Source organism: Eleginops maclovinus, chromosome 11 (genome assembly GCF_036324505.1).
Source record: "Eleginops maclovinus isolate JMC-PN-2008 ecotype Puerto Natales chromosome 11, JC_Emac_rtc_rv5, whole genome shotgun sequence".
In the NCBI taxonomy this organism is placed as follows: Eukaryota; Metazoa; Chordata; class Actinopteri; order Perciformes; family Eleginopidae; genus Eleginops; species Eleginops maclovinus.
This window is the reverse complement of record NC_086359.1, coordinates 3,482,319-3,495,506: the sequence shown is the minus strand read 5'-3', so window position 1 is coordinate 3,495,506 and position 13,188 is coordinate 3,482,319. Positions and strand designations below refer to the sequence as shown.

The window sequence follows — 13,188 nt, the reverse complement described above, 5'->3', positions numbered from 1 at the left end:
ACCAGGACACAATACTTTCACACATATTAAACAATAAAATGAGAAATTGACGCATGAAGCCGATAATGGTTTCCAAGTCAGTGAGTCAAGTAATTTAACTTTGAGAAGAGGGCTTTGATTGATCATTCTGCAAGGTCTTCATCTCCGGGGTAGACCATTTGAAAGTGCTGCTGTTTAAGTGAAGTCTGATAAACTGATCCCTGCAAACAGAAGATACTTTGGATAATAGAAATAAAGGCACAAGACTTATTCCCATTTATTAATCGCATGTTTAAAGATAAAGCTGAAACGTTTTGTCATGAATCTATCAGTCAATCATCAGAAACATCACAAAATGTATCTAAAAATCGATTAATCGTTCAAATAAAATGTCAGAAAATGCTGTTTTTCAGAATCTCATATCTGGAAATATTCAGCTTCGATCTACTCTGATGTCATGACTGAAAAATAAGACATTACGTTGAATTTCGAGAAACTTAAAAGAACATTTCAAACAATTTATTGACGTTTTATAAACCAAAGACTAGAAATGAATCTTAAATTGCAATTAAAGTCCCAGGAAAACACAAACTAAATATCGAATCAAGAGGATGCAGTCGGCTGAAATGTTCCACAAATGAAATATACAGTTTATTTTGTCGAGGTTTTAAAATATGTGCTTCAGACATGTTTGCCTTCAATGAAAATGAAACTACTTTGGTTGGAGGTAGTCACAGCCAGAGTGGAAAGCAAACATCTTGACAGTTTCCCTGGAATGATCTGTCAGTAGGTTTCACAGGGACTATTTTCTCTGAAGTAAAACACTCTGGGTTGTGCTGCAGCTGTAGGTCACACACTTCTTAAAGTGAACGCTCTCAACTTAATGCCAACTTTATCATCTCTGAACGTCAATAGGTGCTCAGGTCACAGCTGTGTGCGTCACTTTTGAGTGTCCCCTGGTTTCCGTTGGGTTGTGAGCTTCTTTCAGCACTTTGCATTTGCAGCGTTTCGTTGATGCATCGCTCAAAGTCAACGCCGTCCATGTTTGGTGAAGTTGGTGAAGATATTTTTTCATTTGCAATTGTTTTTTGGCCACATTTTCACCTGTTGGCCAACGTGGAAAATAGTGTGAAGACAAACAGAACAACCACAAATCTCCACACACATTCGATATATAAAAGCCTGTACTATATCCTGCCATTCATGCTGCAGTTACCAGCAGGTATTACACCTCACGATTCCACGAACACCTGTATAAATGAAATAGAACCTCTTTATTAATCGTCTCTTTCAGAAGGTCACATGATGCAGATGCCACAATGGAAAAAGTCAAGCTGTATATAATGTAGCTGGGTTGAAAGATGAAGCTGCAGTAGTCCTTGGTACGAGCGATCAATGGAGCACCTGCACAGGATGATGTACTGCACAAAGAGACAGCACAGGTGCAGGTGTGTGTGCGTCTCCTGGTGTGTGTTTCATACGACATGTGAGAGCTGCAGAGAAAAATGTGTGGATTTGAGGAGTGAGAATTTTGTGAGTCTCACTCCCCCCCATCTTTTTCCCAGAGGCATGCCACCTCCATCGCTGTCAACACGGGCATGATTAAATGTGGTTCAGCAGTGAACAAGGGGATTGAAGCAGGAATGTGAGGAATGTGGAGAAAAGAAGTTGAGGAGGAGGAGGAGGAGGAGGAGGAGGAGAAGTGCTTGGAGCTGTGCCCATTTTATTCCTGTGCACACCTGGCAGCTGTAGCAGAAGTTTGGATAGTATGTATAGAGATACAGATCTCTTTTCTGTCCGACAGGAGCTTACATCGTGCAAATAGCATGTTTTAAATAGCAGCCTTAAGGTCATGTAGAGCAGAGCTATAATGATGGTGGTGGCGGTGGTGGTGGTGGTGATGGTGGGGGGGCGGGGGATTAGAGGGCAGGAAGGCCTGGCATGCGGCCTGGCACACTGTCATATGATAACTTATAGTTATTAAAGGGAACACTCAGCGTTACCTTCAGAAACCTCTCCGTCATTCCTCCAGCCAGGCTGTCCTCAGTCATGATGTCAGAACTGATCGCTCTCCTCCTTCAGGAGATTGATAAAGCACCCCCCTCCCCCACATTTACCTTGCTTTACATCACAATGTTGTTAAGGTGAGACGGCTTTATTGTGCAGTCAGAGACATGACGGCTTATCTGAGTTTTCTGCGTCTCTCTGTGAGTGTGTGCCATAGATTGCACATCAGAAGTGGACATAGTCACTGAGACGTCACCCATTGGTTTGGGAACTTTATTTTTGATCATCTATATCTTGATTATTTTACCTGAGAGTGTGAAGCTACAGTATGTGTACAACTTTAACAAACTGGAAACACCCAACAAAGTTCTGAGAAAAAGATACAACACCATGGTAACAAAAACTGTCAATCAAAAGCTAGCCACGCCATAAATCAAACGCTGCTTTATTACTGATTTCCCTCTAAATTGGACCATAGTTTACTCATTTCATGTCATAATTTGACAAGGACTTAGTAATTGGGACTGAAAACTTAATTGGAAAATGTTTATTTATGTAAAAAAATCAAGTGAGAAGTATGGCAAGTTTCTCGTAGACCTTTAGGCAATCTGACTTCTGTTTGTAATGAGTGGAGTCGCCCCCTGCTGGACAGTAGAGATCATTCAAGATAACCTAACCAACACTAAATAACCTTCCATGTCTTACAGACTACTTAAAGAGAATTTAATAAAGCATTTGATCCATGACCAGAAACATGCGTCCGCTAACAATTATCAATTTTTCAACTCACACTTTCTGTGAAGGTGAAAGAATAAAGGTGAAAGAGTACACTTTCCCAAAATGCCGCCTCCCGGACGTTTGTAAAGTCTTGTTCTGGATTAAAAATTGTAAAGAATTGCATCTTATATTTACAACTCCTTGCGCTATTTCTTTAAGGAATACATTTTCCTAAATTACTGGTATTATTACTTAAATAAAAAATAGCCTTTCTCTTGTTTGTGTCTGCTTTTCCAGAATGTAGGAACTAAAAACTATCATTTCCCAACTGCATCGGGGGAACGGTCCCAAACGTCAGCTTCAATTTAAACTTTATTGTTCCTGAGGGAAACTAATCTCACTGCCAGGTATAGAGACACACACCTAGTTGGAAAAACCTGATAAAACACATTAAGTGACGACAGGAAATCTAGAGTACGCCGTTGATAAAAAACATCATCAGCTCCCAGAAGCTAAAGTCAGTCGGGGCATCTCGAGCATTTGGAAATAAAGGAGTTATTCAGTCTAATAGACCTGGGTGTTGGAAGTCTGAATCAGATATAAGAGCTTAAACTCTTCCAACAGAGGATAAAGAGCACATTGTAAAATGCCTTGAGCCTCAGAAATTGTTCTCTTACAGGAAGATATGAGATTTATGAGGCAGTTTAACCTCGATGGTCTCGCTGGCACTCTCTGGATTCCTGTGTTAGCTACCAGCAAACAGTAAGACAGCTTATACCTTCAACTGACCTGCTATAGAATGAGCTTTCCAATCATTTGTATAGATAAAAAACAGCTGAAGAAGAACAACAAAAGAGCCAAACATGTTCTGATGATCCTGATTTCAAAACTGAAAGTTAAACATGACGAATATGCAGAGTGTCTCCACTTTGAGAGAGCAAGTGGAGTGTTTGAAGAGGATATATTAAAGTGATGTTCAGGTTTACATGCACAACAATCTATACAACACACTACAGGGAGGGGGAAACCCCATTTTAAGGGCTTAGTATGAGCATGGTGAGTAGCACAGTTTCTTTCTGACCCTATTCTCACTACAAAGGTGTGGATCAGCACACATCTGCATAACCCACATGACAGCTGATACAGCGAGGACCTATTGATGTCTCCACCATGAACACACAGCTGCTGTCACGTGTTCTTCTGTGGCTGCTATCCATAGCAGAGACTCTCCAGTGTGCACTTCACTCCTGAACCATGGCATTTGCACAGAGCGCCACACAATTGTCAAATGAAGTACGTCCTTTACTTGCTCTCTCATCGGGGAGTTGGATAAATGACTTTTAGATGTCAAAGTCATCCCCGGTAGAGACGTCTGATCCCCACAGTTGAGCTACAACGGATTTGACATGTGTCTCTTAGTCTGAAAAAACTCGTCCTTATCCAATATTTCCGTAAGAAAATGAGAGTTGCTTGTCACAGAGCAGTGAAATAACCTCTAATTTTCCACATCACGGTTCAAAACCCCGGACGTGGTCTTGGCCCCTTTCATTGGCCGTGGAATAATGAAATATCTCCTCCCGAGGATCCGGGTCCCGGTGCAGCAGCAAGGGCCACGGCTGGCAGAACAATCTCCATTAACCAATGGCTCCTTGCCCACTTTGAGGCTATCAGTTTTAATGTCCTCTCCCTCACTCTCGTTAGTGTTAAAGAGTCAGGGCCAGTGGGTTAAGTGCTCAGAACAGAACCTGTGGCCAATCAGGTGCCAGATCTATTCCCAAAGGAACATCCTGGAAAAAACTATTTGAGGATTCACCGTTGAGACAAAGAGGTTGACTTAATGGGAGACCCTATACCACTCTGAAACTTTTCCAGTACGTTGTTTTTTTTCTGCGTCAGACATAAATAATACATTTAAAAAACATTTGAACAAAAAACAAGTGACTATTAAACTTAACCAGGTAATCACTTACATAGAACACATGTAGGTTTCTAAAATTCTATGTTTCAATATGCAAATGAGGCTGAATCTTATTAAAAAATATGCTAATTTGGATATATTTCCTCAACAGAAATCTGAATAAAAGATGAAGCCAAAGTTTTTACAGAGGGAATGTATTGGAAATACTCAAAAATGCTGTAAAAAATACTGAGAAAAAGCAATAAATTATCCAATTTTTAACCATTTTAACTCAAATATGCCCCCGTGAAATTTCCCCATTACATAACTGACATATATATATCGTCATATCATACGTGTTAATTTCCAAAAATACCATGAAGACGAATAAAAACAGATTTTTGTAGACATTTTAATAAATAAATGCAGTCTTGAAACTTCCCCAACGTTAATTAATTAAGACATTATTTTCTATTTAAATGTTACTGTAACGTTATGATTTAAATAAACGAATGTAGCACGAACTAATACACGTTTGGATGAGTTTAATATACATCTCCAAAAGACAAAGTGGGGTAAAACACCTACTGTATATGCAACCTACCAACCAAACTTAACCAGTGCATGGAAGCATTGTGTTTGCCCGAGGGCTCTCTCCACATGCCTCTATCTGGCAGAAGCTGAACTCTGTATTTGTACATTTTCCCACAAAAAAAGCAAACCTCAGAGTTCTCAGCGAGGCTGTAAATCGTAGTGTGAAAAAAACAACATGTCCTTGGTGTCTGCCGGTGTGAGGAATTGTCAGGGCGTTGTCTTCTTCCCCCTCCAACATGTGATGCCCCCTCAGGAAAATCCAGAGTGCCTCGGAGCATCTGACAGGGCCAACGTGCCAACAGCTGCTGTCAGCATCATCAATCAAGAGAATATTGAATCCATCTCCTCAGACTGCAGCCAACTCCACTTCATACCCGAACAGCTCCACCAGAGACACACTCTCCGTCTGACAGACTGCTGGGCCACAGTGTGACGGAGAGCCTTAATGAAACAGGAGTGTGTTCATACCAGTATCATCATACCACTGATCCACGATTCAAGGGCTTTGATTTCATAATAGCCACTGTTTCAATTCCTGGGGCTCTGCAACATAAATATCCACACACAAAACCAGAGTTGGAACAAGTACTCAGATCTTGTACTTGAGTAAAAGTAGAAGTACTCAGATCTTGCACTTGAGTAAAAGTAGAAGTACTCAGATCTTGTACTTGAGTAAAAGTAGAAGTACTCAGATCTTGTACTTGAGTAAAAGTAGAAGTACTCAGGTCTTGTACTTGAGTAAAAGTAGAAGTACTCAGATCTTGTACTTGAGTAAAAGTAGAAGTACTCAGATCTTGTACTTGAGTAAAAGTAGAAGTACTCAGGTCTTGTACTTGAGTAAAGTAGAAGTACTCAGATCTTGTACTTGAGTAAAGTAGAAGTACTCAGATCTTGTACTTGAGTAAAAGTAGAAGTACTCAGGTCTTGTACTTGAGTAAAGTAGAAGTACTCAGATCTTGTACTTGAGTAAAAGTAGAAGTACTCAGATCTTGTACTTGAGTAAAGTAGAAGTACTCAGGTCTTGTACTTGAGTAAAAGTAGAAGTACTCAGGTCTGTACTTGAGTAAAAGTAGAAGTACTCAGATCTTGTACTTGAGTAAAAGTAGAAGTACTCAGATCTTGTACTTGAGTAAAAGTAGAAGTACTCAGGTCCTGTACTTGAGTAAAGTAGAAGTACTCAGATCTTGTACTTGAGTAAAGTAGAAGTACTCAGATCTTGTACTGAGTAAAAGTAGAAGTACTCAGATCTTGTACTTGAGTAAAGTAGAAGTACTCAGATCTTGTACTTGAGTAAAGTAGAAGTACTCAGATCTTGTTGAGTAAAGTAGAAGTACTCAGGTCTTGTACTTGAGTAAAGTAGAAGTACTCAGATCTTGTACTTGAGTATAAGTACAAGTAGAAGTACTCAGATCTTGTACTTGAGTAAAAGTAGAAGTACTCAGATCTTGTACTTGAGTAAAGTAGAAGTACTCAGATATTGTACTTGAGTAAAGTAGAAGTACTCAGATCTTGTACTTGAGTAAAGTAGAAGTACTCAGATCTTGTACTTGAGTAAAGTAGAAGTACTCAGATCTTGTACTTGAGTAAAGTAGAAGTACCAGAGTGTAGGAATACTCTGTCACAGTAAAAGTATTCTAAATGTTCCTCCAGTGAAAGTAGAAAGTACTCTCCTCTAAATGTACTTAAAGTAGCGACAGTAAAAGTAGTCATTGTCTGATTGGTCCATTTCAGAATAATATCTCTGATATGTTTTATAATGATTGATCATTAAAGTGTTCTCAGAGCTGGTAAAGGTGCAGCTAGTTTGAATGGCTTTGTATACTGCAGGGTAGCTGCTGGATTTACTGCAGGTGAAGTAAAGTCTGATTTAAGGGTGATTATATTTACCATCATCAATCCTAATCTGCCTAGCAACTAAAGGGATTAAATACATTTAGTGGAGTAAAAGTACACGAGTTACCTCTGAATTGTAGTGCAGTAGAAGATTAAAGTATCTCGAAATGGTACTGAAGTATAGTACGTGAGTAAATATACACCACTGCATGAAACATAAAAGAAGCACAAGAAAAAACTGAAACATAAATGAGATGGTGCAACTGCAAGAGAACGTTAAAAGTGAAACAAAAATACTGAACAGTGTAATAGATTGTACAGACCTAGTTGGGAGAATCAAAATTGCAGAAGGTCTTTTTTTTTTTAAGAAGCACCTGACAGATGGCTTTCAGACGTCTGATGCCTGCTCGTTCCCAGAGACCAGCATCTGCAGTCGTGGATTCACAGCAGTCACACTGGCGACCCAGATTCACATGAAACCTTGTCAAAACACGTCGAAATGTCAAAAACCATCATCAGGACGATAGCTGTATGCCATGTGGCTTTTTATCTAAGAAACCCACGACAACTGAGACGGCCATATGAACGCTGTTTCTCTGTGGAAATACATCCATTTAAGATGACCATGAAAACATGTGAGTATAATACGGATAATTGTTAGGATCAGAGTTTCTGTATTTTTAGTCTACTGTTTTATTTTGAAATGTATCTTGTTTTGTCACTTCCTGTCTTGTCTTCATACTTCCTGTCTTTAGTTTCCCTCCTGTCTGATTGTCTGATTGTGCTCACCTGTTGCCCCTTTGTTTCACCTCCCCCTTCCCAGCTGTTTCTTGTCTTGTGATGACCCTCCTCTGTATTTAGTCTGGTCTTTCCTTTGTGTTCTTGGTCGCGTCGTCGTCGTTGTTTGCTGTTTCCCCTGATGTCTTGGCTCTCCCTTTTCCACCGGTTTGCCTTTGTTTTCCTTTTATACTTTTCCTTTGTTCCTAGTTTAGCATTTTTGTTAACAGCTTTTTAGAAATTAAAGCTCGCTATTTGTTATCCCTTTGAACCCCTACCTCCTCCATTGCTTCTGCGCCCGGGTCCTTTCCCCCAATCCTGACAATAATGTAGTCTTAAAATGTACAATTTATTGGTCATTGTAGGGCTTATGTTCGAATGAGTGTGACATGATATCTGATGTCCACAATAATACATTTTTTGTATTATTTAATGTGGAAATATATAGTAGTAAATATTTATTTTGTTAAATATGTATTTATTGTGATTTAATTTATTAGATTTTTCAATATTTTATTCATTATTTACATTTCTTTAGTTTTTCAAAATTTTTATTTTATTCCCAAATGGAGCAACTTTTAAGAAATCAAATTTGATATATTATTTTTATATTATAAGTTGACCTGTTTGTGAAACTGCATTGAAAAGAACACCTTAACAAAGTAAATCTGAATGATCTCTCTGTGCTATGAAGAATCTCCAAAACTGAAGAGCCGGCTATCAAAAGACTCAGAGACTTGTGAGGATAACTCTGAGAGAGAGCAGACCTTTTAGAGACACCGAAAAGACATTTCAGGACAATTGGCCAAAGGAAATGTTTGGATGTAAAGTCTCATCACAGGGGATAGGGAGGGCTGATGGAACTGTTTAGTTTACTTATGGGATCCAGAGTAGGTTATGAGTAAAGCAATAAAAGACATGCTGAGCTAACAATCAATGTGACACAACAACACACATTTATCCCAGTTCCCAGAGAGGGGACAGAGGCTTGCATGGGCTGCACATGCAACAGGTAGAGCGGTTTAATTACAGCTGTGCAGTTTCTTAGCAACTCGATTCGTTCACCTGGCAGCAACTATAAATAATGCTGATGTTCAGGTGTGTATCAGTGTGTAGCGTCTCTACTTTAAAGAGTCCTCTCCTGATGTTCAGGTGTGTATCAGTGTGTAGCGTCTCTACTTTAAAGAGTCCTCTCCTGCTGATGTTCAGGTGTGTATCAGTGTGTAGCGTCTCTACTTTAAAGAGTCCTCTCCTGATGTTCAGGTGTGTATCAGTGTGTAGCGTCTCTGCTTTAAAGAGTCCTCTCCTGCTGATGTTCAGGTGTATATCAGTATGTAGCATCTCTACTTTAAAGAGTCCTCTCCTGCTGATGTTCAGGTGTATATCAGTATGTAGTGTCTCTACTTTAAAGAGTCCTCTCCTGCTGGTGTTCAGGTGTATATCAGTATGTAGTGTCTCTCCTGGGACATGTCTCCATGCTTTAAAGTTCAGAAAGCTCTTTATTTTTCTCATACTGCCTGTGCTGCAGCACCTATTTTCCCCCTCTGTCTGAAACCAGAGCCCAGTCTGCTCTGATTGGTTAGCTGGCCAGCTCTGTTGTGATTGGTCAACCTCTTACAGCTGTCCCGCCCCTTAGCCTATCATGTGTTGAAGCGCTAGCCAATAGGAGAGCAAGTATTACATAGTGCTGTCATTGTGTTCAGGAAGTAAACAAATGAGTCCAATGGAGGAGGCGTTTCTCAGGGAGTGTGTGGGAGAGAAACTCCCTCTGGAGGGAACACTCAGATTTTAGCCTTTGCAGACCCTTTACATGCACTAAAACCTATATGACACACTACAGGAAAGGGAAACCCCACAACAAGCAGAATAGGGTCCCTTTAAGTCTACAGTTATGATTCATACTTTGCTTTAGGGTCCTTTCTTGTTTAATATGCATTCCCATTATGCCCGTTTTCCAATAATAAGCAGTTTCCTCAACAGATCTCATCAGACCTGTGTAATAAAAAGAGAGATAAGATATATTCAGAGATAAATCATCAGCTCTACTGTTCCACAAAAGTCTTACAGTGCAAAGACAAATTCATTTAGGATTTAAAATGATTTGATTGAGCTTTAAAGTAAACTACATTTCAGTTGTCTTTTTTTTAAGCTTTCTTTTGGGTTAACTTGAGATCTGTGGATATCTTGCACTGACATTGATTTGAGTGCAGTTGCAGTGAATATGAACCATAATTAATATCACCAGTGAGGAATAGCAGGTGACATATAAACCGTATCTGAGAATATATCCATGAAGGAAATGGAGAATCTTCTGTTTAGCGGATAAGAGCAGGCTGCCTGTGAGTATCTCCGTTATATAAGTCATATCAGATGTTCTGTTGGAAGATGAGATGGCTCAGAGGCTGGAGCTGCAGACATTCCCGGTTAAAATGGAACGTGTTGAAGAACTCTGGACAGTGAGAATAATTCCCCCCGTCTTGTAAACAGGATTATTATGGTATCTTTCTCTGCAGCTTAAGCAGCTTTACAATGTCTCCTAGAGTTTTCGACATTATTGTGTGCTTGTAAATCTTGACTGACACCTTTTTCATAAACAAGTTGCGTTGTATAACAAGGTTAGCTGTCACTATACGACTGGAAAGAAACTCCCGGTGCGTATCGTCACACACACACACACACACACACACACACACAGCATGGCAACAGGGATTTCAGTCCCTCCTAAAAAAAAAAGTTAATTCAAAGGAAAAAGGGATTCATATATTCAGCACCCAAAGGCATGAATATACAGAAGATGAATTAGAAACACAAAGTGAGTGCTGTTTATTCGGGCTCAGCAGTTCCTCGACACTCATTTAAAAAGAGAGGCAGTGCTTTGTGCCATCAACCCAATTTGCTCCCCCTATAAATGATTCATTCTTGCTTCTCTTAGTCTCTGGTCACTGTGGATTGGGAAGGTTTCTTTACATATGTTCATTAAAGCAAAGCAAAGACAAGTTAAAATGTATTCCCTGATATCCGTGGCCTGCTGTGTTGATGAAGCCGTGGCGCTGTCCGTGGTGCTGAAGTACAAACAAGATAACGTTGTGAAAAATACAGAACAAAAAGACGTGTTTATTCGGCCAATCAATGCTAAGCTTTAGCTGATTAAACCCCGGTTCAATCTGAACAAATGCTCAACAGGTTATATTTGATATAGTATTATTTTTTATGCATATTTTAGTGTTTTAAAAAAACCGTCCGTGCTGTAAATGATGAAACATTTTACCAATCCATTCAAAGTATTTTTGGACTACGGCTTTTGATTTGTTTCTGTTGCATTTTGTCTTAATGCTGTTAATGTTTTATATCGGACTTGAATTTGCCTTGTGTTTAAATGTAGTACGGGAATAAACCTACTTTGACTTTTCTTGCATGACTAAGATGTTGAAGCTTAGCACGAGGTTTTAATTTGCCCAACCAGCTGGAAAAAGTGTGGTGGATTCGCTATGGCTCGTACAAGATTTGCTTAATCCTTCAAAAAGTTAACAATGGATGCATCGAGAAAACACAATTAATCCAATAAGAAGTTATGCAGAACATCTAGTGTCTAAGATTTCAAGCAACAAACAAGTGCTGGAAATAAACAAAGATAAATGACAAGCTATGAGCGTCACAAAACTGTTCAGCTGATGAGTTTATTTTCAAACTGTATGGGATTCTGGGATGATGACACTTTATCTAAACTCCATGTTTGTGTTAGTTTTAGGTCTAAGCTATGTAAATACAGGAGGTGACATAGTAGCGTTAAGGTTACACATAAACAAATATAAAACATGCCAAAATGCTTGTGTTCAAACGCTGCATTTCCCAGGAAGAGGGTTCAGTTCACTGTGCTGAGATTAAATGTAAATTGTGTAAAAATGCCGCACGTTCAAGGTAAACATGCACGTCCTACGCTGACAAAGAGGCAATTTCAGGGCGAGTGGTGGCCTGGCGGGGCTTATAAAGTACATTAACATCACAAAGAACAGATTCAGAGGTTAACTCAGGGTGTGATTACAGGGTTAGTTTTATAAAACAAGGTCACAGCTGGATCCTCTGAACACTCTGTATAATGCACACACATGACCGTGAAAATTCAACTTTTATCTCGAATCCTGGATTTAGGCAGGTCATTATAAGAGTATTTATTTATGTATTCATGCTTTATTTAACCAGGAAGCCCCCTTTGGAGATAGCAGTGTAAGCTGTTTTAGAATAAAAAACAATTTCACACGTACAAAACACAAAGGCAACAGCAGGACATCTTACGAGGAGAGAGGCCATACGAGAAAAATCCACATCGTATTCCCACAGAAATACCGTCAATATGTTAAAGTATTAATAAATGGTGTGAGCTAACACAGTTCATATTCACATATCCACTCCAACTTTATTTATACAGCACATTTAAAAACAAACCAAAGTGCTGTACATCATAAATATATAAAAAGCAGCATGAAAACATGTCGACAAAAAACAAATCTAAAACACCAGATGATAAACCGCACTGAAAGCCATGGACTGAAAACTCTCATGCTTGTTGTAAATCACAGATAGCCTTCAAAACAATTGATTTTCAGACTGAATTAGTCTGGTCACTTTTTCCCCAGGGTTTGGGACTGTGGGGAAGTAAAGGGCAGGGGTCACAAAGGTCAAGGTTAACAGTTGAGGAAGTCTTTGCTCTTCTGTAGTCGGGAATATTATCAAAAATCAGAATCAGGTGAGAGATTCAGAATCAGAGGAACTTTATTGTCATACTACAACAACATTTCCCAGGCTTTTCGCGATACATTTAACCTTAATAAGAAAGAAATAAAAGCAGTGATGGAAGCAGTAACACAGTAATGGTTTAAAAAAAAGGACGAAATGTAAAAATGTAATTATTAAAAATGACTCAAATCTATTTAAAAAAATATTAGCAAATAAGAAAATAGTTTCAAAGAAAAAAAATATTTTTAAAACCCCACAAATAACTAAAAAATATACACACATAATGCAAAAGATACATAACAATTTATTAAAAAGAATACAAAAAATATATTAAAAAGAAGACAAAAAATATGTTAAAAAGAATACAAAAAATATATTAAAAAGAATACAAAAATATGTTAAAAAGAATACAAAAAATATATTAAAAAGAATACAAAAAATATGTTAAAAGGAATACAAAAAATATGTTAAAAGGAATACAAAAAATATGTTAAAAAGAATACAAAAAATATGTTAAAAAGAATACAAAAAATATGTTAAAAAGAATACAAAAAATATGTTAAAAAAAAGACAAAAAATATATTAAAAAGAATACAAAAAATATGTTAAAAAAATACAAAAAAAATATTAAAAAGAATACAAAAAATATA

General features: G+C 38.3%; 1 long non-coding RNA gene across 1 annotated transcript; it reads right to left on the bottom strand.

Annotated features, from left to right (window-relative positions):
• Positions 1 to 4,994: 4,994 nt before the first annotated feature.
• On the bottom strand, positions 4,995 to 7,665 carry LOC134872775 (uncharacterized). The gene is made up of 2 exons (XR_010166856.1): positions 7,351 to 7,665; positions 4,995 to 5,737 (listed from the first exon to the last, which is right to left on the bottom strand). It is a non-coding gene; the product is annotated as an uncharacterized LOC134872775 (long non-coding RNA).
• Positions 7,666 to 13,188: the final 5,523 nt, after the last annotated feature.